A 22,050-nucleotide genomic window follows, 5' to 3' on the forward strand; every position below is an offset into this window, starting at 1 on the left:
ATTAAATTCAAGCAGTTGTGATCATCCATCTTTTTTTTTAAGAGTTCTCTTAGAGATGTATTAGTGAAAAGAGTATCCAAACAAATTCAGGAAAAGTCCAGTAAAAGACATCACTTTTTTCCACATCACTTCTTTGCCAAACTTTCTTTGAAAACCTCTCATCTTTTTGTATATTTCTTCTTTTCCATGTGCTGACGCGTGTATATCTCCTGTGCGGATGCCTCTGTCTTTTCGCTGTCCTCTCCTTCACCCCTGTCTGCACGGTCCTGGGCAAATCTTCCTCCCGTCTTCGTCTTTGTCTTCATGTGCAGGTAAGTCCCCTATCCTATTTTTTGGCATCGCTGCTGCTGTGTTATGGATAAAAAAGGCACTAGAACCTTAATCAGGGTCAATTACCTTGTTTTGCTAATGTGTATTGGCGGTTTCGCAATTAGAGGACGGACACAATGTGCTCATTGATGTTTTGTAGGTTGCATATTGATTGGGATTGATCCTTGGATTGTTTTGCAGTGAACCAGGCCTTGCTGGTTGTTCTAGTGTTTGGGAATGTGTCTCTCTATTTCTGAAAATCTATGAATCTAACAACAAATCAATGAAACTATACAGTAAAAACTGTTGCAGAAATTCTGTTTTACCAGCAAGAGAACCAAACACCTATTTTTTATTTTTATTTTTTTTTACCAAGAGAACATGCTCACTACAACAAGATGTTCTCTTTATTTTCCCCATCCTAGAAAGCCAGGATCAGTGTACAGAGCAGAAAGTACTGATTAAGTACAATGCTCAAGGGATTTGAACCCATAACCATTTGTCTATCTAGCAATAACCCAATGTCTCTTTAAATGTCTCAGCTTGAACAGATGGTTTCAGGGCAAAGGGTGGGACAAAGAGGGTTATGGGCTTTGCTCAAGGACCGAAGAATAGCAGTTAAACAAATGCAGGTATTGAACCCACAACCCTGTGGTCAGTAAGCCAATATCTCTTCACACATCCCAGCTTGAAAAGGAAAGTTTAAAAAGAAGAATAATCCCAACTACAGCACTCCAGATACATACGGATCAACATATAGGAGCTTAGTGGACACGGGCATGAAACCCAAAACCTTGTGATATATATAATAATGTGATAATGTGTCCTCGCACATTTCAGCTTGGAAAATAACCCAGAAACTTTGTGACCAAAGAACTCAACAGTGGGCAGCTTAGTAGATGCATAGGCAGCTTGGCAAATACATGCATAAAACCTGCCCAACATCAGTAGCTTAGTGGACTCGGGCATGAAACCCACAACCCTGTGATATATAATAATGTGATAATGTTTCTTCACATATCCCAGCTTGGACAGCTGGGGTCAAAGTACAGGATCAGAGATCTGGGACAGAGAGAATTACAGACTAGCTGCTTCACTGCTGCAAGTATTGAACCCACAACCTTGTAAAAAAAATCTGCTTTATTGATGTGGGTATTGAACCTATTACCTTCTGATATATATAACCAAGAAACTTTGTGATCAAAGAGCTCTACAGTGGCAGCCTAGTAGATGCATGGGCAGCTTAGCAGATGCAGGTATAAAACCCGCCCAACAGCAGTAGCTTAGTAGACTAGGGTATTAAACCCAAAACCTTGTGATGAATAACCTAATGTTTCTTCACATATCCCAGCCTGGAAAGCTGGGGTCAAAGTACAGGATCATGGATCTGGGACAGATGAAATTACAGGCTTTTTCAAAGACCAAAAAGCAGCTGCTTTATTGATGCCGGTATTGAACCTATTACCTTTTGATAAATTACCAAGAAACTTTGTGATCCAAGAGCTCAACAGTGGCAGCTTAGTAGATGCATGGACAGCTTAGCAGATGCATGTATAAAATCTGCCCAACAGCAGTAGCTTAGTGGACTAGGGTATTACAGTTTTTCTCTATTGCTTAAACGCATTTCACGATACTGCCCCTCATTTTTCACAAACTCTAAACACAAAACACTTTTCTAAAGCTAAGTACACACAACCTCAGTCTCTTTTCAAAACCAACCCATCACACCAAAACAGTTGCTCAAATGCGCAAAACCAACCCATCACACCAAAGCAGTTGCTCATATGCTCAAAAGCAAACTTTAACACCACAATACCGCTCAAGGCCTGCAAAAATGTACACACTACTGAGTATCATTAACCACATTACCAAAAATATTCAAAACACAATTTTCAGAGTGTGAGACTGTTCTTTTTAAAGTTCACAACTGCCAGGATGCATTTCAGCAACCCTTATTTATTCTGAAATATGTATTGGGCATTTACTATAGATTTGTGCATTTCATAGGAATAATGAATAATGCAGAAAATGCAGTAATATCACAACTCAGTGCAGAAATGAGTACTGTAAACTCCATGGAGGATCTATTACACACAATAGATACAGTACAGTAACAATTGAAAACACAATGTTCACAATGTGCGATTTATTTTATTACAGTACGTTGTACATGTAAATTGACACAGTATGTTGTATGTGGACACTGAAATCATTGGGCGGCATCACGTCGTCAGGCTGGGTCGGGCCACAGGACCTCATCAACGTCACAGGCAATATTCTCCTATGATGTTACGGCCTCTCCTCCTCCTTTTTGTGAGGTTGAAGCCAGCCTCATCCACAAATATAAATTCATGGGGTATGGCCATGGACTCCAACTCGAAGATCCGCTGTGGAAACAAATAGTGTTTTCAGGTGTTCAGAAAGACAGTCAATACTGCACATTACAGTACGATAGTATAGTATTGCATGTAAAGTACTGTAGGCCACCGTGTACATGGATTGTACTGTACTTACTTGCACATTCTGGTGACGGAGGTGTTTTATTCTGTCAGAGTTGCGCTCAAAGGGTACCCTTGAGCTTGAGGACTCTGTCTATGGTTGTCACCACTGATCCTCTCCTGTATCTCCCGTAGTCTTATCACATTGTTCTCCCGAACCATATCCACAATGAGGACCTCTTGGGCTGGTGTGAATCTGGAAGGCGTCCCACCTGCAAATGGCAAACTTTCAACTCTAGAGAAACAAACATACAGTCACTTGGTCAGAAATGGTCCTTGCAGTACACACTTTTACTGTAACCATGATTGCACTTGTCTGTATGTAGGTGCACGCCACTATAGTACTGTATACTGTAAACATCAGGTGTAGTGACTAAAAACATAGTACATACAGTACCTGCTGTGTTCTCTGAAGGCCCAAATATTGTTGGCCACTGAGAATCTGCTGAGGTTAGGTTGGACTCGTTGTCCCGCTTCGGTCATTGTCATGCCGTGGACAATGACGTGGTCAATGACTGTTGCTCTCATTTCATCTGTAATGAAAATGCGTAGTCTTGCTCGCCCTCCTTCTCCTCTCCTTCCTCTGACACGAACTCCTCTTCTTCTGCCTTGATCATCCATTTTTGTTTGGAACCTTCAACAAACTGACTTATATAGGTGAGGTCACATCATTTGCAACAGGTGTTTTCAATTATGAGTCGTTGTGTTTACTGAATGACACCAGATATGTTCATTGTGTTCAAGTTTTGCTGACTGTGGGTGGCATTTTGCATCACATGAGCTTCACAATGCATATTGGAGCAAAGATATAGGCAAAATGTGTTTAGAGTTTTGAGAAAAAGTGGATGGGTTTTGTGAACAGTGTCTACAGGTGAATTGTGTTTGTGGTTGTGGCAAATGGGGGGTAGTTTTACTAAATGTGTTTAGGTAACTGGTCATTTGGTTTAGAGTACTGGGTTTTGTGTTTTGGCAATAGAGAAAAACTGTAAACCATCAACCCTGTGATGAATAAGTGAATGTTTCTTTGCATATCCCAGCTCGGAAAGCTGGGGTCAAAGTACAGGATCATGGATCTGGGACAGAGAGAATTACAGACTGCTCAAAAGCCGAAGAATAGCAGCTTAGCAGGTGCAGGTATTGGACCCACAACCCTGTGACCAATAACCTAATGACCTCTGTGTATGTTACAGTTTGCAAACCTGGGGTCAGAGTACCATACCATAGAACCCCTGGAAAAGAGAGAAAGCGAGAGAGTTAAAGTCTTTGCACAAGGGCTCAACTTAGCTTAGTGGACATGGGAAACAAACCCACAACCCTGTGATGAATAACCTTTTATGTATTTTTCGCATATCCTAGCTTGGAAACCTTGGGTCAAAGTACAGGATCAGCCATAGTAAGCCACCCCTTGAGAACTGAGAGTTAATTGCAAAGAGTCACTTTTGGTTTTCAGAGGTTCCAGGGAGGTTTCCAGTGAGTTGCAGTGACCTAGAATTTGCTAGAAAGTCTAGAATATTTGTCTAGAAGATGTGTATTTTGATGGAGGCAACAAATTGAACCGAAGGAGTATGTAGACATTAGCTAAGGGAATTAATGATTTATGTGGTGAAGCTGCTTTGTCCTTAACTGATTTACACAAGAGAAGCTCTGGTCAGCAGATCCAAATGAACAGAAGGCCAAATTAGACAGAAATGTAAAACCTAGGGAACAAAGCGAGACAGATTAAAAACAAATAGAGCCAGACAGAATGATAAACGGATGCAGTCAGACAGTGGGGGATTCTAATGGTCACGAAGCGTCAGACAGGGTTGAAACAAGGACTGAAGAAACAGAAAGAGGAGATTTTAGATCTCCAGAGACAGCAGCCCAAGAGACTGAAAGAACAGAGGTGTTTGGATAAAGACATTCCGTAGACTAAATTCAAATTCTGTCATTTATACTATTGGGAACTAGCCTAAGAGTATAGGAGTCTAGTTCAACTTGCTTCCTGGTAGCACAATTCTGCAGGTGTTGCTCTTGCACGTTTTGTACTTGCACTTATGACTTACCCACCCTAGTTGGGCAGTGATCAAAGCATTTTAGTGGTACATCTGTTTTAAGCAGAGAGAATTATTTGCTGTTCTTTGCTCAATTGTAGCATTTTGCAGACAAGACATCGAACCCATAACCCTGCGATCAGTATGACAATGAGTCTTTGCACTTCCTTGTTGGGAAACAGGGTTTAGAGCATAGGTTTAGTCATGCCAAAGTACCCCAGGGACAGGGAGAGTTGTGGGCTTTGCTTAAAACCCAAGGGGAACAACACAGTAAATGCAGGCAATGAACCTACAACCCTGTGATCAGTAAGCCATTTTGCTCTTGACACATCCCAACTATGCTACAGCACCCCTGGTACAGGAAGGTCTTACAGTCTATGCCCAAGAGTAGCAACAGGTATTGAGTAGTGGATGTAGGTATTGAACCCACGACCCTACGATCAGTAAGCCCAATGTCTCTTTGCATGTCCCAGCTTGGAAATCATCAGTCAGGACAGAGTTAGACAGAACCCCTTGAAAAGAAAAGGGTTATGGATCTTTCTTAAGGGACGAACAGTTAAAGCCTAGCAAACATGGGTATTGAACTTAATCCCTACGACCAATAACCCTGTGTCTCTTCACACATCCTAGCATGCAAAGCTTCGGTCAAGGCATAGGATCAGCCATACTTCTGCACGACTAAAACTAAGATAGTTAAGGGTTTTGCTTAACGGCACAACAGTAGCAGGTAAGTGGACAAGGGCATCAAACCCACAACCCAGTGACCAACAACCCCAGTGTTTCATTTCACATCCTACCTTGGAAAACAGGAGTGAGGGCACAGGGTCAGCCATGCTATAGGACCTTTGGAACAGAAGGCTTTGCTCAAATTCCCAACAGTAGCAGCCTAGTGGACCTGGGTATTGAACCCACAACCCAATAACCAACAAGCCATTGTCTCATTGCACATCCCAGCTTGGAAAACAGTGGTGAGGGAACACGGTCACTCCTACTATAGCACTTTTAGAACAGAAGTCTTTGCTTAAAGTCCCAACAGTAGTAGTTTAGTGGACCTGGGTATCCAACCCATAACCCTGTGACCAACAACCCAGTGTTTCATTTCACATCACCAGCTGAAAAATAGGGATGAGGGATGCTACAGCACCCTTGGAACAGAAGGCTTAGCTCAAAGTCCCAACAGTAGCAGCTTGGATGATGCCAGTATTGAACCCACAACCCTGTGAGCAATAACCCAACGCTATTTCCTTTGCTCCCTCACTCTTAGGAGGTCTTAAACAGCGACCTACATCCTTCAACTCGTTTCCTCGCTACATTAAGACTTGAAAAGCATGCAGACACATACTAACCCTAACCTCTTTCTGAAACATGGGTTTTCTGAAATCTCTCCTGCCAGTCTTGTCTTTACCTCCACCTGGTGGTTAAACTTATATTTCTGTGAATTTCCATTTTTCCGATTCCACTTTTACAGCACAAACCTACTCTGACAGAAAAGAGCCACTTCAGGACATTAGCACTAATTACATCTCGTTGCTATGCCTAATGAAGCCGGGCCACGTTAACCCGGCTCTCAGCTGCTTCCACTTTTAACTCAGCGCTTAATAAAATGCAGCTTATAGGTAATTGATGACTCACGAACAAGGTGATGAACGGTTTGAACTCTTCTCCACTGAGTGCATCAGTGTACTTGAACATCTCAAAATAGACAAGCACAAAAGTATATTTATACACTCACCCATGTAGAAAAAGTACAGTAACACTTAAAAAGTAGGAGTTTCTTTGATTTTACCAAATTGAAAACATCTGGAATATAATCAAGAGGAAGATGGATGATCACAAGCCATCAAAACAAGTTGAACTGCTTGAATTTCTGCACCAGGAGTAAAGGCATAAAGTTACCCAAAAGCAGTGTGTAAGACTGGTGGAGGAGAACATGACAAGATGCATTGAAAAAAACTGTGATTAAAATCCAGGGTTAGTCCACCAAATATTGAAAACATTATGAATATGAACTTGTTTTCTTTGCATTATTTGAGGTCTGAAAGTTCTGCATCTTTTTGTTATTTCAGCCATTTCTCATTTTCTGCAAATAAATGCTCTAAATGACAATATTTTTATTTGGAATTTGGCAGAAATGTTGTCCGTAGTTTACATAATAAAACAACAATGTTCATTTTACTCAAACATATACCTATAAATAGCAAAATCAGAAAAAACTGATTCAGAAACTGGAGTTTTATCGTGTTTGAGCTTGGTCTAATATGCCTCGAAAGTCGATTGGATTTCAGCTCTTGCTCATGAATATGCACACATGGGTAGTCCAGGTCCAGAAAGTAAAAATCCACTTTTTACTTTTAGCTAGTGTAAACAGAACTGTTCTAAACATACACACCATCCCATTTGTCCTTTGCTGGTGGTGTTCCATAGATAATTTTTAACTGTTTGTTTCTTAGATCTGAATTACTGGCCAAAGCATATAACACTGATGTGTTATTTGCGCAAATAACACAGGAATGAACTGCTATGCTGTTCCTAGTGCTGTTAGCTCCTATCTGATGAAACGTGCCTGGCTGCCCTCAAGGGTCACCTCAAGGGATGGCTTGGGAATCCCTTCAACTTTATAACATGTGAGATGTTATCTTGTGAGTAAGTTGGAACCCTAGCCAGTGGGCTCAGCTCATAATAAGGTATTGCAAAATATTAACCTGACAGTGGGTGCCAGATGGATGGGATATTTCATTTCTGAAATTGTGTAGACATTGAACATTCCCCACACACATATCCCAGAGGTCAGTGCAGTATTCTGCAGCTTCCATGGGACATGGCAAAAGTCATGGGACATTGTATGTAAGGGTATTATTATTATTATCACTTTATTTATATGTGACAAAACAACATAAAAGCTTTTAATTAAGTGCATTTTTGGCACATTTCATACATATACTGATCAGCAGGAATTTACAGATTACATTATCAATGAGTGTAAGAAGAGAGAGAGAGAGAGAGAGAGAGAGAGAGAGAGAGAAAGTATCACATGTCATTATAGTTCAACACTGTGTTTCCTGCTAAAGTGCTACCAGTTCACTCCACTAGATGGTAGAGGTGGATCAGAAACAGACAGTGTGTGTGTTTGTATGTATGTATGAGTGTGTGTGTGTGTGTGTGTGTGTGCGTGTGTGTGTGTCAGTCCACAGTGTGCAATATAGAACTTTGCATATGCATTCAGCCATTGTGTTTTTCTTTCTGCAGTGCTAATATGATTGAAAGAACTTGACATCTGATTATTAATGTATGTGTAGTTGTGCTTCTGTGTGTTATTTATATATATATATATATATATATATATATATATATATATATATATATATATATATATATATATATATTATGTACTTGTCAATCTCACATGTAGCAACAAAACAAACACAGCACCGTTCATTAAAAACAATTTACTAAACATAATCTTTAATGTATATTATAATGGTATAGTATAATAGTATAATATATAGTACAGTTTTACATCATTTTCTAACAAAAAGCTTCTAAATGAATTTTATTAAATTTAATAAATTTCTAAACATTTATGTAAAGAGGCATAAAACACTGATTCCATCCTCAGCTCAAAATTGAAAAAAGGCTAAAAATGGGAGGGGTAGTTTGGGAGGGGCACTGGGTGATGTATGGGTTTAGAGGCAGGGCAGGAGGGAGAGCTGATTGGCTGAGCAGCAGCAGTGTGACATCACCTTTCTGTTTATACTATTCAGTGGTCCCCATATGAACCACTGTTTGCCACCAATATTTGCTGAAAACAATTTATTCAATAATATATTTATAGTATAAAATATTTTGATCTAAAATCGTGCAACAGTAGTTAAAGAACAATGTTTAAGGGTGCTTTCACACATATAGCTTTTTTGGTTCAGAATCAGATAGCAAAAATCACTATTTCTGTGCAGAACATCACTTCGTTTAATCTTGATTTGTTTCTGGCCCTAATGCTCAGCTTAATATCATAATTGGCCCAAGCCATTTGTGCCAACACTCTGGTTACCGGGTATAATATGGGAATTTGCCCGGAGCCACGTGTCTCAACACTCCGATTGCTGATTACAAAAGGTGAGTTGGCCTGAGCTGAATGTGCCAATACCCCAGTTGTTGAGTATAATATGGAAATCAGCCAGAACCACTTGAGCCAACACCCCGGTTGCTGAGTATAATATGGGAATCGGCCCAAGAACCAAGTGCCAACACCCCAGTTGCTGAGTATAATATGGCAATTGACCCAAGAAACATGTGCCAACACCCTGGTTGCAGATTGTGAGCTACAATCGGTCCAATTATGCATGGCTGATGCAGAGTCTCAGCCGATGCTGCCATACTCAGCTAAACTCGGTGTAACGAATGCCAGAATGGATTAGAATCAGATCATTTATTAAAGATGGTAACAGTACTACAGGAAAACCAAGCACATGTGTAGCTAACCATAGTAGGGAAGCATAATCAAACAACTTACCAGAGTGATAGAAGCCGAAGGTCATAAACAGAAGATCAACAACACAAACCATGGGCGAGGAAGAGAGCAAGAGACTTTAACCATAGCTAAGCTAAATCAGTAGTCAGTAAAGAAATAGGCAGAGGTCATACATGAAAGACAGAGAAGAAAAAAAAAAAGAACATGAGGTAGAAGAGCTGGAAACTAGATTCAATACCGAGCCCAGAGAACAGGAAATGAGGGGTGTTTATAGAGGGAAGCACAGGTGAGAACAATGAGTCTAATTACTATGACGGAGAGCTCGTGAGACGCAGTGGCACATGACAGGGAGAGTCCAGGGGAGAGATCACAGGGGAATTCTGGGAAGTGTAGTTCTGAGTCACTGAATTAGAGTCCATGGCAGGCAGACAGGAAATGGCTGGACCGATTCTTCATGCTATATAGGGACCTTAATAGCAGGAGTGAAAGGTGCCTCAGATCAAAGTACCAAAATTTGGTCTGACCAATAGAGGCAGTTTTGGTCCAGATCAATTGAACCGTGGTTAAGTTTGTTTGCAGTGTGAAAACAGGATGTTGTTCTAGTACTAATGCTGTTATTTTAGTCGCTTAGCTGATGAAAAAATAAATCTGTTCATTATTTTGGGTGGGGATAGAAAGGGAGAGAAAACAATTTCAAGAAAGACATGAACGTGGACAAGAACTGCCAATTAAATGGGACAGTCTAAAACAGCCAAACATGGGTCTCCAAGGGCACCGTGCATGATGGGAAAAGGTTTTTTTGGCGTGAGCTAATTGGAGCTCCATCCTATACTTTTAGAAAGGGTTGGATTGCTAGAATCACTCAACCAACATCAGTATCTGAGTAATGCTCAGCATCCTCACTAATGTTCTTCTAACTGAATGCAGTCAGTATTGGTGATAAAAAAAAAGTGTTTTTAGTGTCATTTACTCATAATTTACACTATGGTGTAGCTCTATAATGACTATAGTAATCTCTTAATAATAAGTCTTGTTTTTTGTTCGTTTGTGCTTTGGCTCACTGCAACTGCATTTATAAGAGTTTCCCTCTATAACTGCAGGGAGAATACTGGAAGGGGATTATTATAATTACCTCATATAATCCACTATAATCTACCTATTCATATTAACAGAGACTTTGTTGGCGCTTAAAGATGGAACAAAACGTTTTTTTTTTTTTAGTTTTTTAAACAGTTAGTATTTAGTATTTTAGTAAATTACAATTTTAAATAACTTTCGAAGAAAAAGGAAACAAATTGCTTTAGTAAAATCATGTTTTTTTTTATTTCTAAACACGTATTTAAAGATTTTTGCTGATTCCACCCTCAGCTCAAATTTAAAAAAAGGCTAAAAAAAAATGGGAGGAGTAGTTTGGGAGGGGCACTGGGTGATGTATGGGTTTAGATGCAGCAGGGCAGGAGGGAAAGCTGATTGGCTGAGATGCAGCAGCAGCAGTGTGCCTCTGATAGCGGTGAGACACAGATAGTTGGATGTCACCAGGGGGCGGGTGGTGGTATCATTGTCTGATCTGCACATTGTGATGTGTCATGTGTACCAAAGTACACGGGCACATAATTCAGGCCTTCCTGTTTATACTATTCAGTGGTCACCATATGAACCACTGTTTGCCACCAATATTTGCATGTTTGGCATAGATTTTTTTTTATAAAAATCAGTACTGTGTTTTTAAAAATTAGTGCAATATTGCAAAACACAATGGCCGATCTATAGGTGAACAGTTTTGTATCGTAAAGATGCAAAAAATACGCCTTGCCTTGCTCTAAACATGCAAAATGCATGTATGTACTAATTCTCTTAATTTGTCATAGGTGTTGGGGCGTAACAAGAAATACACCAATTATCTTATCATTTTAGTTGGAGCTAGGTGCACTGTTGGCTTTGTCAGATTGCTATTTTAACAGTGCAGCGCTTCTGCACTTCTCATCAGAGGAAATTGAACATGTTGTGTCCATGTATAAAGGTGCACAATCAGGTAATTTAGAAGAACAGCAATGTTACTTTATTTTCTGTTATGTTTATTCTTGATGTTACAGTTGGGTTTGTGCACTGCTGTGTGTCCTTTAGTGTGTAACAAGCCATGGTTTACCTGCACTGAGCGCGCACAGTGCACCTCCATCCCAAGATAGCAATGAACATCTGACGGTTGACTATTGTCAGGGTTAAATTTAACCAGTGGCGCACCAGTATTTTCTGCTGCCAAGATATCAGACAGCAATACATCAGAAATTTACCTGAACACACTTCCAGACTATATTCAGATATATTCAGAAGCATCGTTGCTATTTAAACGTTGTAGGTGCAAGGTGTGGAAATACTCTTGGCAGAGTGTAAGAAAGCAATGAGCATTGCAATGCACCTTGCGCAGAATGTAAGATAGACCCAAAATCTCAAAACTGTAATATTTTTGTGTTTTCTTACACAACTATATACTATATATATATTTTTTTTAAATACAGAATTAGCTGTTGTCAATCCCTGCCAACAACCTCTCTCCTTGATGTATAAGGCTCTACCATTCCACTTCGAACAGGTGCCTCCGGTTCCAATAAAACCTGGCCCACTTGAAAGCGGCGTTGTTCGGAGACTCAAAATCAACTTTCCCTCTGATCCAGATAATAGTGGTTATGACTTCAAAGAAGGCTGTTGTGCATCTTTTAGGTCGGCAGTTCATGTTTACGCTAATTCTGCTGCCAATTGAAGGAGACAGCGCCAGTAGACGACCAGACACAAAGCAGTACTGAGATTAAAGCATTCTCAGCCCCACAGACAGACAGACAGGCGGAAACTAGGCCACCTGTCTGACCCTGTTGGACGTGTTTGTGTGTGTGTGTGTGTGTGTGTGTGTGAGTGAGAGAGAGAGACAGAGAGAGAGAGAGAGAGAGTTTGGGTTAGAGTGTTTGTGTGCAGTAGCAGTAGCAGCAGCAGGCCATAAAAGCACCTGATGAATGTAGTGCAGGTTGGGTGAAGTGTTTTAACAGTTTATGAGGAATTACCTGAACTTGGAATTTGATCAAGAATACTACGGACTCTATCTTACACCCTGAGCAAAACCTGTCGCAATGCTCATTGCTATCTTACACCCCACAAACAGTTTATTTTCACGCCTTACGTCTGCATCGTTTAAATAGCAACGGCGCTTGTGAATACACCTACATCGATTGGCATGGTGGTCTGAAACTGAAGTGTGTTTAGGTCAATTTCTGGCATATTGCTGTCTTGGCAACAGTAAAGTGTGCCACTGTCTGATTCAACCCTCCTGTTATGTTCATTTGTCAGGAACAGCAATGGTGTTCCCGGTTCAGTTTGACCTAGTGCATTTTTAATTATCCAAAAGATGTCTGAAACCAAAAAATCCTTACAAGCAGTGTGAAGATTTCATTACTAACTTCGTTACTAATTATTCTATCAATATTTAGTGCAATGGTGTTCTTTACCTCTAACAGGTAATGCTTCAATTAGGATAATTCACTCATTTTTTAATAAAAAAAAAAAAACGTTTTTTGACTTTGAGCATGTTCAGTGTTTCACTGCTTTATTATAGACCAGCATAAAAAACACAAAAGTTAACATTAAAATTTAGTTTTTGTTTTTGCAAAGATGAACCTTTTTCATAATATATGTTGATTACATTCATAACATTAAGAAGAAGTTTATTGAAAAAATATTTTTAACTATTTTTCCTAGATCTTTAAACTTTTAAATGGGTCAATTTGACCCAGAACATAATAGGAGGGTTAAATGCTGACAACAGTCAATAGTCAGACGTTCATTGCTATATTGACAACGCAGGTGAGGCAAAAGCTCTCAGGGTGCGTACACCCCCACACGTTACATGCAAACAAGGACAAGCCGCAGTGCACAAACCCAAACCCATTTATTTCTAAATTTCCCCTATTTTTCTCCCAATTTAGCTAGGCCGATTCTGATACATCAGCTCACAAACGCCTTGTGCTGATTGACATCACCGTAGGAGTAATAAAAGGAAAGAGCGCCATCTACCCACCCAGAGAGGGCAAGGCCAATTGTGCTCTCTCAGGGCTCCGGCAGCTGATGGCAAGCTGCATGAGCGGGATTCGAACCAGTGATCTCTCCATCATTGTGGCAGTGCTTTGCACTGCTGGACCACTCGGTGCCCCCTACAGGCAACTTTTTACAGTGTATCTGTATCTGTATCTCAACCTCCTGCATTTGAAACAAACACAAGTCTGAAACATTTAAAAAGTGTAATGTAAACCACGAATGATCCAGACCATGGTTCAGTTGATCCTGGTCAGGACTACTTCGTTTGGGCAAAAGTTTGGATCACACCATGGTTTAAGGCACCTTTTAAAACTATAATTCCTGACCAAATATGGTAGATGTGAAAGCCTCCTAACACTGTGTGTGTGTGCGTGTGTGTGTGTGTTTGTCAGGCTGAGTGTTGACTCAGAAAGCTGTGAGACAGTGCTGTGCAGAGGGATGTATTCTCCCTGACTGCATAAATTGATTTCAGTTTAATTTCTTTGAGATGACTTTATCAGTACAAATGACAGCTTAGAAAGCTTTTATTGCAAATCCACTACAGAGAATCTCTCTCTCTCTCTCTCTCTCTCTCTCTCTATCTTTCTCTCTCTCTTCTCTCTGTCTATCCACAAGAAGTAATATGTAGCTTCTACGGGGCCTAATGTAAAAATCGTAGCTTAGTTTGATGTTAATAACCTGATCTGTCAGTGTCATCGCTACTAAAAACTAGCTAAAGTATGCTGCATTAACCTGTGGGATATGCCTGTGAGGCCTTCTGCATTGAATATGAACCTTTTAGCAGGAAATGTCTGTTTTCATGGACATTCTAGCCAGATACCACCAGGCACGATCATTACCACCCACTGCACTGTCTACTGTGAGAGTTAATTACATGAGATATAGCCATATATATGTATATACACACCAAACAATCCATACATTCATGCAAGTCTTATCATTTTCAATTGATCTATTAGGGTGGAGCTCTGGTGGTGTTGTGGTGGTTTGATGGGTGAGTTGATGGGTGATGCCAGGGTGGTTCTATTCAGATTTCCTTTTACTGTGACGTCACAATCAGGGAGCCATCTAAATGTCTAAAGGGCTTATAGAAGCATCCACTGCAAAAACTACATTTTAGCAAGTGAAATCTTTTTTCCCTCTCTGATAAGACATTTCAGGCCCAATCGTACACCCTGCGCAAGGTGTGTCGCACTGCTCTTTGCTATCTTACACCCCGTCAACAGTCCATTTTCACAAGTTAAGGGAATAAATCTACACTGATGCGTGTGGTGGTGTGGAAGTAATGTGTTTTCAGGTACGTTTCTGGTGTGTTGCTATTTTGGCAGTGGAAAACAGGTGCGCCACTGACTGAAATAAACCTAGAAAACAGTCAACCATCAGAGTCCATTCCTATAAGTGTATACACCCTCTACTGAGATGCACAAAGCGCCGCACTTTTAGGATATAAACTCGGAAAGTCAGAGCTTACCTGCATCTTAAAGGGAATGACTACTGGCATACTGGTTTATTTCACATTATGCCTAAAACACACCCATGATTAACTAAGATAATTAGCACATGCCTTTTGCACATTTCCATCATATGCCAGGCATATTTTTTTGCATCCTTACAATACCCAATATGCATATATTGCATATATATATATGCATATATTCTAGCGCTATAGATCGCTAAAATAGGGCCCTTAATTTTACTAAGCATTGTATGTGTTTGACTATTTTGCTTATTTGAGGAATAATAATCTTAATCAGTCTTATTTAGAATTTCCACTTCATTCTCAGTCATTTGAACTCAAAATAAGCACAAAAAGTCAGCAATCAACTTATTCTTATTCTTTCGTCAAAATTTAAGGAGTGACATAAAGTTATCCAAAAGCAGTGTGTAAGACTGGTGGAGGAGAACATGCCAAGATGCATAAAAATTGTGATTAAAACCAGGGTTTTTCCACCAAATATTGATTTCTGAACTCTTAAAACTTTATGAATATGAACTTTTTTTTCGTTTTCTTGGCATTATTTGAGGTCTAAAAGCTCTGCATCTTTTTAGTTATTTCAGTAATTTCTCAATTTCTGCAAATAAATGCTCTAAATGACAATATTTTTATTTGGAATTTTTTGGAAACTGAAGTGGTCTCCTATTTTTTTTCCAAAGCTGTATATATCTTAATTTACACATGAAACCAAACTCTTTCAACTGACTCACAGAAAACAGTTGCAGTTTTACAGTTGGAGTTTTTTTTTTGTTGTTTATAGAGGCAGTCAAGATCTAAGTGGAAATACAAAAGCACTCAAAAAGCAAGTTTTGCATCATTTGTCCTCTTTTTAAATGTTAAAGTGTAAAACAGGTCATATATCCAGGCTGTTTCTAGCCCTGACTGATGGTGAAAAGCTCCTTCTTCACATCTGTAGTGAACAAACACAGTACACCTGCTCAGTAAACCAGCTCGACATTGCCCACCCAACACACTGCACTACTAAAACACAGCGTTCACACTCACAGCTATAAATAAATTAGCAATTGGGGGATTAGTGAGCAGTTCCAGCATTCCAGCAGCTCTTTCACACCTCAGTCATCCCGAGCAAAGGCTTCTCTCCATGTGTTTCTCTGCACCTTTTGGCTTAGTTAGCTGTTAATCACTTAAATTTAAATTTAGCAGCTTGCCTCGGGCCGCGTTCTGCCCGCCCACAGCGCAGGTGAGAGACTGCTGTTGGCTCGGCATTTGCTTTCACAGCACATCAGAAAGACTATTTGAAGAGTGTAGCTCAGATGATTTAGGAATAATGTGTGCTAAATTAGCGAGGTTATTTGTTTAATTACAATAGATTCATACACATCAGCTGCTCTGCACTTTACAGAAGTTGGTGGGAAATGCACTTTATTGCCAAAAGTATTTCTCAATCATTCTTTCTTGTTTTGCTATTTATAGGTTTATGTTAGAGTAAAATGGACATTGTTGTTTTATTCTATAAACTACAAACAACATTTCTCCCAAATTTCAAATAAAAATATTGTCATTAAGAGCATTTATTTGCAAAAAAAAAAAAAAAAGATGCAGTGCTTTCCGGCCACAAATAATGCAAAGAAAACAAGTTCATATTCATAAAGTTTTAAGGGTTCAGAAAGCAATATTCAGTGGAATAATCCATTTTTTAATCACAGTTTTCATGCATCTTGGCATGTTCTCCTCCACCAGTCTTACACACTGCTTTTGAATAACTTTATGCCTTTACTCCTGGTGCAAAAATTCAAGCAAAGCGCTATTACCAAGTGCGCTATAGATCACTAAAATAGGGCCCTGAGACTTAGTCTTTACTGCTTTAACCCTTGTGTGGTGTTCATATTTTTGTTACTCGTTTACTTTGTTACTTGTATTTAATTCAGCAAAATTAAGCAATTTTACATTAAAATGCTTTACACATGCTTGCTTCACCTAAATTGCAAGCAATGTAAACAGCTTACATGGTTAATATTTGGCCTTTACCTTTCTTATGTTACATTTCTTTTAAAAAGTGCTACTCTTTTTTTATTAGTTTTTTAATAAAATATAAAAGAAAATTAATTAAACTCAAGATATGAGTAGAAAATTGGTTTAGTTTCAAATTTACAAATGAAGCAATGTTTATTAGCCCTTGGCCAAACAGACTGTATGTAATATAAATGTGTGTGTGTGTGTGTGTGTGTGTGGGGGGGGGGGTTGGGGTGTACAGTGTGTGTTTATTGAAAATGTGTTTTGATATATGTTTTTCACAAAAATGAGCCAATGCCAATGAGTTTGAGTCAGAAAAAATATATTTTTTGAATAATTTGATGAAAAATTAAAACGGGTCCCACAGACCTGAACACCACACAAGGGTTAAAGTCCATTTTTTTGCATTGCAAGGCAAGAATGCAACTGCTCTTCAACCCATTCATTGAAGTTCTCTACACTCTGTTCTAATCTGTCCTTATCTGAAGGCCACGTGAAGTTTGGTGGTCTGCAGCAATTCACTCTGCAGAATCCAGATGATTCATGTACACTGGAGATACACATATCACAGCCTGAGAATCACTGATCTACAGGAGCAGCTAGAACAGCTTAAATGGCCTTGAGCTCTTTCTCTCTGGTTGTTGATGTTTTCTTATCAGTGTGTGTGTGTGTGAGCCAACGCTGCTGGGGGATCACATGGCATGCTGGGACTGCAGTCAGCGAGCTGCTTTCCCCACACTGGCACACTCACAAAGCACACTGGGATAGAGAGAGAGGGGTTTTGATCATGTGAATGACCAAATACAGGGGTTGGACAATGAAACTGAAACACCTGGTTTTAGCCCACAATAATTTATTTTCCAGACGGAAAGTTCTGGTGGAAACAGGAGAGTTGTGGTGCACATTGAATTCTGCCGTGATTTGATCAGCTGTGGTTTTATGTTTTTTGGATACAATTTGGGTTAGCACCCGAACATCCCTTTCAGACAGCTTCCACTTGTGTCCACAGTTAATCCTGTTGGATGTGGCTCGTCCTTCTAGGTGGTATGCTGACATTACCCTGGATACCGTGGCTCTTGATGCATCACAAAGACTTGCTGTCTTGGTCACAGATGCACCAGCAAGACGTGCAGCAACAATTTGTCCACTTTTGAACTCTGATTTGTCACCCATAATGTTGTGTGCATTGCAATATTTTGAGCAAAACTGTGCTCTTACCCTGCTAATTGAACCTTCACACTCTGTTTTTAACTGGTGCAATGTGCAATTAATGAAGATTGGCCACCAGGCTGCTCCAATTTAGCCATGAAACCTCCCACACTAAAATGACAGGTGTTTCAGCTTCATTGTCCAACCCTTGTATAGTGTATATAATGACCTCTGAGATAATGAAGACAGAGTTTGAATGTGTACCTGGATAATGTTCATTTCCATTATACATAGATTATACAGTACCAGTCAAACATTTGGACACACCTTTCTGTTCAATTAGTTAATTTTCCTACATTGTAAATGAATACTGAAGTCATCCAGACTATAAAGGAACACATAAAGAATCATGTAGTAACTTAAAAGTGTTAAACAAACAAAACAAAATCTGGAGGCTGGTAACTTGTGGTTTCTGAGGCTGGTAACGCTGATGAACTAATCCTGTGCAACAGAGGTACCTTTTGATCTTCCTTACTAGGGGTGGTCCTGATGAGAGCCAGTTTCATCATAACGTTTGATGGTCTTCACAACTGCACTTAAGGATACTTTCAAAGTTCTTGAAATTCTTCAGAATCACTGATCTTCATTTTATTTCTAAGTCATTTTTAATTTACTTAGTTCTTGCCATAATATGGATTAGAACATTACTCAAATAGAACTATTCACTGTATACCAACCAACTCTACCTCTTCACAACTTACAACTGATGCTCTCAAACACAAAAAGAGGCAAGAAATTAACGAGCAATTAACTCTTGACCAGTTTAGCACAGCTGTTAACTGAAAGCCTGAATTCCAGGTGACCCCTTGTGAAAAAGAAAGTATATCTAAAAGCATTTAAAGTATGTTTAAATTAGGTAAAAAATACTAAAAGTGCATTTTTTATTTAATATAAATATATATATATATATATATATATATATATATATATATATATATATATATATATATAAAGCGGTTTTAATGTTTTTAGTGGCAATTAAGGTGTACACGATATGTGCATCAATACACAACATAATACATTTACAATATACTTCAAGTGTATTAAAAAATATGTTTAAAAAACACATACTTCATACTTAAATTTACCTAAGTTTGCAGAAGTTCACTGAAAAAAACGCAAAAAACCCTGCCAAAAAAAAAAAATCACTCAAAAGCACAATCTATTGCTTTTATGGTGTGTTTAAATATGGCTTAATTACACAGATACCATGGAAACGATTTAGCAACCACCTAGCAACTCCTTAGCAACCACCTAGCAACTGCATAGCAACATCATAGGAACCACCATGGATACCATAGTAATGCCTTAGTAACCACCTAGGAACACCCTAGCAACCACCTAGCAATTGCTTAGCAACATCAAAGCAACCTCAACAAATACCATAGCAATGCCTTAGCAACCACCTAGTAACTGCTTAACAATGCCATAGGAACCACCACGGACACCATAGCAACGCCTTAGGAACCGCCTAGCAACACCTTAGCAACCACCTAGTAGCTGCTTAGCAACACCATAGCAACTACCATGGATACCTTAGCAACCACCTAGCAACACCATAGCAACCACCTAGCAACACCATAGCAACAACTTAACAACCACTTTTCAACACCTTAGCAGACATCATGGAAAGCACTTAGCAACATCATAGCAGCGACCATAGCGAACAGTGGGATCCATTTTAGCTGCACAACCACCCTACGTTTCCTTCAGGAAATGCACTTTTCTAGTTATTAAATGGTGCTGTGCAAGAAAGCGTACCTGGCGTAACAGGTAAGCTCCATCATAGAACAGGTACAACATGGTCTTAGAAAACCATTTGTCCTTGCAGTGGATGTTTGGATGGACTTTGTTTATTTGGGTTCATCTACTATGGTGGATTAAATATAGATTTAATCAATTTCAGTTTTTATTTATGCACATGACAATGTGTGTATGTATGCACGCGGGGTCAGAGAGAGAGAATGCACAATGCTGTGTAATAATGTTGTTTACTAGACTTCCAAGGTTCATTTTAAGTTCAGTTAGTCTCTAAAGACTAACACACTTGAATACACACACGCACACACAGCGCTTCTTTTTGATCCACCAAACTCTCTCTAATTTTTCTTAAGTTCAGCCCCAATCTCCTTCATGCATTTGGAGCATTCTTTGCTCTATCCTCAGTCCACCAAAACACTTGATGAAGAAAATTATGAAAAATTGAACTTTTATGATACTACAACTTCTGAGAATTTATTAAGTGAAAAAAAGCAATCCAAACCAACTTTACCCTTAAAAAAAAAACGTAATTTCAGCCTTTCAAAACAAAAGTACATCATACTGAATGTAAAACATGGTGGTGGTAGTGTGATGGTCTGAGGCAGTTTTGCTGTTTTAGAACCTGCAAAAATTGCTGTAACTGATGGAAACATGAATTCTGCTATCCACCAGAAAATTCTGAAGGAGAATGTCTGCCCATCAGTTTGTGACCTTAAGCTCAGGTGTACTTGGGTTCTGCAGCAGGACAATGATCCAAAGCACACCAGAAAATTGACCTCAGAATGGCTAATTGAGATTGCGTGGCATGATCTTGAGATTGAGTGGTCCAGCGGGCTAATCATTGCCACTATGATAATAATGATAATAATATTAAATGTTATTTTTGCAATATCGAAACTCTTGGCGATATGACAAAACATTGAATTAAAAAAATATTTCAATAATACATTACTACAACAAAATGAAGATTAAACGTTATTACTGCTACAATATGAAATGATACACCCCTAACTGAGGTATAAAAAATACAAGAATTTTATCAGATAAAAGTAAAGTAATTAAAGCAAAATAAATGATACTGGTCAGATCTAATCTGTCTTTAGTAGATATTTAATGAGAAATGACAACAGTGTGAATTTTTCTTTTGCTTAAAACAGCAAAAACGATAATTAGGGGTGAGTGTTATGGCACGATATTTCAGGGTATAATATCGATCACGATATTCAAAAATGTTGGCGATATTATTGTGTACGATTCGATACGGCACAACCTTTAGCTACAATTATTAAGTGTGTGTACTGAACGTAAATATAAACATGTCAGTAATGTCAGAAATAAATATAACTAATCATAACTTATAGTTACTGTGCAGATTTTTAGCTATATTTTACTTTTATTGTTGATTGCTGAAGCCTCTGGGCGAGGTGTTATTTTTTTTTATTTTTTTATTTTTTGCTGTGGTCAAGAAGTGATGATATGTGACTGTATTGTGCTTGGGGTGCGCAGTTTGCCGGCTGACTGTTGTCTGGGTTTTAATTAGTCAGTGGCTCACCTGCGTTTCCCGCTTCCGAGATAAAAACACACCAGAAATTTACTTGAACACATGTCTTTTCCAGACCACCACACCCATCGGCGTTAATATATTCCTAATATATAAGTCCAACCCTATTTTAACAAGGTGGGCACAAAGCGTGTTGACGAGGTGTAAGATAGCAATGAGCATCGCCACACGCCTTGCGCAGGGTGTACGATAGGCCCAGAAGGTGCTTTTCTTCTAAACTGTGTATCAGATCCGGATGTAAATAGCTAAAATGTTGTTTTTGTAATGCCAAACCTGATTTTCTTTTTTACTATACATTAAAGATACATGGATTTGCCTCACTGTTCCAGTTCTTTTGGAGTGAACTTTTTATGTAGGGTCAATATGGAGCCCATGGAAAGAACTTTCCGGTTCCCAGTTGAGGTTATGGTAGAGTTCCCTGATTATGGTTATCCCTGGAACTTTAAAAAAAGAGTTCCTCCACAGTGGAAACATGAAGCCATTGATGTTGGAGGGGTTGAGGGAGGAAGAGGAAATTGGGTCTGAACTCCACCACCATCTCCACAGTCCACAGCTACTGCTGCCCTAAGGGGAATAATGGATGATGAGGGTTTGGGAGGGAAGCAGACAGTGTGAAAAGCTTGGAGCTGTGCAGAGACTCTGCTGCCTACTAACCCACTCAA

At 39.2% G+C, this 22,050-nt stretch overlaps 1 long non-coding RNA gene across 1 annotated transcript; it reads right to left on the bottom strand.

The window, feature by feature from the left end:
* Window positions 1–2,303: 2,303 nt before the first annotated feature.
* On the bottom strand, window positions 2,304–3,791 carry LOC125784452 (uncharacterized). Its single transcript, XR_007427259.1, has 3 exons — window positions 3,205–3,791; window positions 2,824–3,042; window positions 2,304–2,696 (listed from the first exon to the last, which is right to left on the bottom strand). It is a non-coding gene; the product is annotated as an uncharacterized LOC125784452 (long non-coding RNA).
* Window positions 3,792–22,050: the final 18,259 nt, after the last annotated feature.

Source organism: Astyanax mexicanus, chromosome 19 (assembly GCF_023375975.1).
Source record: "Astyanax mexicanus isolate ESR-SI-001 chromosome 19, AstMex3_surface, whole genome shotgun sequence".
NCBI classification, from domain to species: Eukaryota; Metazoa; Chordata; class Actinopteri; order Characiformes; family Acestrorhamphidae; genus Astyanax; species Astyanax mexicanus.